At 35.7% G+C, this 4,201-nt stretch overlaps 1 pseudogene; it reads left to right on the top strand.

The window, feature by feature from the left end:
• The first annotated feature begins 475 nt into the window (after positions 1-475).
• Positions 476-974, top strand: LOC129025270 (KRAB domain-containing protein 4-like; annotated as a pseudogene).
• Positions 975-4,201: the final 3,227 nt, after the last annotated feature.

Below are 4,201 nucleotides of genomic sequence, written 5' to 3'. Positions count from 1 at the left end.
GAAAAGAATATTACTGGCCAGTATCACTTATGAATATAAATGAAAACAATCTCAGAAAAACACTAGCAACCTGACTTCACCAATGTATAAAAGAATTACCCAATATGATCAAATGGAACTTTAGTTAGAAATTCAAAGTTGTTTCAACCTCTGAAAATTAATTAATGTAATATACCATATCAATAGAATAAAATAAAAATTATATGATTATGTAATTTCTGTAATAGTTTCAGAAAAATTATTTGAAAAACCCAATAACACTTCATGTTAAAAATACTCAACAGACACTGTCTGTTGTCATCTGCACTTGAGGTTTTAGGCTTTTGGCAATCAAGGACAGAATACATAACTGAGAACGCTGCCAAACAAATTCAGACCCCAGCTTATCTTTGCCTGTGCTTCCTCACTTAGTCTAAGAAAACCCAGGCTGAGGTCTCAGGAGGAGATCTCCATTCTTTTTCCAGAGAAGAACAGGATGGCCATGTCCTGGGAATCATTGACCTTCAAAGACATGTTTGTGGACTTTGTCCTGGAGCAATGGCAGCGAATGGACTCTCCTCATAAGAATCTTTACAGGAATGTCATGCTTGGCAGCTACAGCCACCTGGTGTCCATGGGGTATCTGGTTGCCAAACCAGATGTTATCTTCAGGTTGGGACTAGGCGAAAAGTCCTGGATGGTAGATGGAGGAAACCCAATGAAGATCTGTCCTGAAATCTAGCAAGTTGATGAGCAGATAGATTACTAAAAAGAAAGCCCACATAAACCTCTGTGGTAAGCTGCACTCATAGGCAAGAAAACACTGAAGGATGAAAATGGTCAAGAATGCAGAAGACGTAGAAAAATCATTTATCTGAGAACAGACTTTTTTCGATAAGACAAAGATTCTCTAAATATTATTCATGGGGAAGATGTTCGAAACATAATTTAAACATTCATAGTCAAAATAGAGGCTATGTAAGAAAGAAAGATGAGAGATGTAAGGTGTATTGGAATTTACTTCTAATCTTGATGCCTGTGCTAGTTTTGCTGTTGCATCTCATCCTGCAAAAGTTATGGCCAGAGTGCATGATAAGTGCCTACTTATGATAAAAAAAGACATTGCATTTATAGGTGGAAGACATGAATGGAAACATGCTCCAATTGACAGCAATCAGGTTCGGTATTATCCACAGTTTCAGGCATCCACTGGAGATTTTGGAACATATCCCCACGGATATGTGGGAACTACGGTACGTTGTTACACTATGCATCAAAAATTCGCTGAGAGTAAACATGTAAACCTAATGGACATCAAAACACTGCAGATATCATTTAGCCTTTATTAGGTATAATAAAAATCAAAGTTATAATATTCAAAGAATGCCATAAATGTTATAAATTATTTTTAAAAATACAAAGTAAACATAAAAAACACTCAATAGACTATGAATAGAAAGATCCTTGCTTGACTTGATAAAGTAGATGCATAAAAAACCAACAGCTAGCATTATAAGTAGTGGGGAAAGATTGATTTTTTTTTTACTAAGATCACAAAAAAAGGTGTTTACTCTCACTATATCTATTCAACATTACACTGAGTTTCTATCCAAGGTAATTAGGAAAAATTAATGAAAACATACAGCTATAAAAAGAAGACATAAAATTATTTTTACTTTCAGATGGTATAATATGGTATATTAGTCTATTTTCATACTACTTTGAAGACATACCTGAGACTGGGTAATTCATACAGAAAAAAAGGTTTAATGGACTGACAGCTCCACATGGCTGGGGAGAGCTCACAATCATGGCGGGAGGTGAAGAAGGAAGGAACAAAGCCAAGTCTTACATGGCAGCAGGCAAGAGAGCCTGTGCAGGTGAACTGCCCTTTATAAAACCATCAGATCTCGTGAGACTTATTCACTATCATGAAAACAACACAGAAAAATCTGCCCCATGATTCAATTATCTCCCACCAGGTCCCTCCCACAATATGTGGGGATTACGGGAGCTACAATTCAAGACGAGATTTGGGTGGGGACGCAGCCAAACCATATCATCTCGTATGTAAAAAATCCTAAGTTGTCTATTGAAAAACTATTAGAAGTGATAATTGAAGTCATAAATGTTGCAACATATAAGATAAATATGCAAAATCAAATGTATATCTATATGGAAGCAGTAAGAAAACTGAAAATGACCTTTAAAAACTAATTAAGTTTATAGTACCATTAACAAAAATGCTTAAGGATACATTTAACAGAATTGCAAAACTTGTACTCTGAAATGACAAGAGTGGTAAAGAAATTAATGAAAACCTACATAAGTGAATATAAATCCCATGCTAGTGAATTGTAATAGTAATTTTTCTTATGATAGCAAACTGCTATAATATTTATTGCAATTATCAGAGATAGACAAGCTGATTGTAAATTTATATATAAATTGTTGGGACATAGCCAATACAGTGTTGAAAAAGATGTACAAAATAGAAGGGCCCACACTTTTCGATTTTTAAAATTACTAATTTTAGAAATTGCTACAAAGCAGCAGTACTCAAAAGTGTGGTACTGACATAAGAACATACATATAAATCAACAAAATACAATTGAAAGTTTAGAAATACACCCTTACATTATGGCCAATTGAGTTTTGACAAAGATGCCAAGACCATTCAATGTGGGGAAGAATACAGTTTTCAACAAATAATTCTGGGACAACTTGATATCCACTTGCAAATGTAGGAACTCAGCTACCTCACACCATGATATGGTTTGGCTGTGTCTTCACTGAATCTCATCTTGAATTGCAGCTCCCATAATTCCCACGTGTTGTGGGAGGAATGGTGGGAGATAATTGAATCTTAGGAGTGGTTTTCCCCATACTGTTCTTGTGGTAGTAAATACATCTCGTGCGATCTGATGATTTTATAATGGGAAATCCCTTTTTCTTGGCTCTCATTCTCTCTTGTCTGCTGCCATGTGAGACATGCCTTTTGCCTTCTGCCATGATTGTGAGGTGTCCCCAGTCACATAGAACTGTGAGTCCATGAAACCTATTTTTTTAATAAGTTACCCATTCGCAGGTATGTCTTTATCAGTAGTATGAAAATGAACTAATACAGTTAATTGGTACCAGTAGAAAAAGGTGCTACTGTAAAGTTATCTGAAAATGTGGAAGCGACTTTGGAACTGTGTAACAGGAAGAGGTTGGAACAGTTTGGAGGACTCAGAAGAAGACAGAAAAATGTGGGAAAGGTTGGAACTTCCTAGAGACTTGTTGAATGGTTTTGATCAAAGTGCTGATAATAATATGGACAATGAAATCCAGGCTGAGGTGATCTCAGATGGAGATGAGGAACTTGTTAGGAACTGGAATAAAGGTGACCCTTGCTATGTTTTAGCAAAGAGACTGACAGCATTTTGCCCCTGCCCTAGAGACTTCTGGAACTTTGAACTTGAGGCATATGATTTAGGGTATCTGGTGGAAGAAATTTCAAAGCAGCAAAACATTGATGATGTGACTTGGGTGCTGTTAAAAGCATTCAGTTTTAAAAGGAAGACAGCATAAATGTTTGGAAAATCTGCATCCTCACAATGCAATAGAAAATAAAATCCCGTTTTCTGAGAATAAATTCAAGCCAGCTGCAGAAATTTGCAAAAGTAATGAAAAGTAATGGCTCTCATTCTCTCTTGTCTGCTGCCACGTGAGACGTGCCTTTTGCCTTCTGCCATGATTGCAAGGCCTCCCCAGCCACAAGGAACTGTGAGTTTATGAAAAGTATACTTTTTTATAAATTACCCAGTCTCAGGTATGTTTTTATCAGCAGTGTGAAAATGGACTAATACACCTCATATACAAAAATTAACTCGAAATAAACAAAAGACCCAAATGTAGAGTGTAAAACTATAAAACTTTTAGAAGAAGGAATAGGTGCAAATACTTCTGAACCTGGATTAGGCAATGGTGTTGTATATATGACTTCAAAAACACAAGGAACAAAATAATAATACATAAATTGTACATTACTAATTTCTTTTTTTTCTTTTATTATTATTATTATTATTATACTTTAGGTTTTATGGTACATGTGCGCAATGTGCAGGTAAGTTACATATGTATACATGTGCCATGCTGGTGCGCTGCACCCACCAACTCGTCATCTAGCATTAGGTATTGAGAGATATACCTAATACTAATTTCTTTTAAAAGTTTGTAC

This window comes from Pongo pygmaeus, chromosome X (genome assembly GCF_028885625.2).
Source record: "Pongo pygmaeus isolate AG05252 chromosome X, NHGRI_mPonPyg2-v2.0_pri, whole genome shotgun sequence".
NCBI classification, from domain to species: Eukaryota; Metazoa; Chordata; class Mammalia; order Primates; family Hominidae; genus Pongo; species Pongo pygmaeus.
The sequence above is the reverse complement of the archived record's forward strand: the minus strand, read 5'-3'. Positions and strand labels throughout refer to the sequence as shown.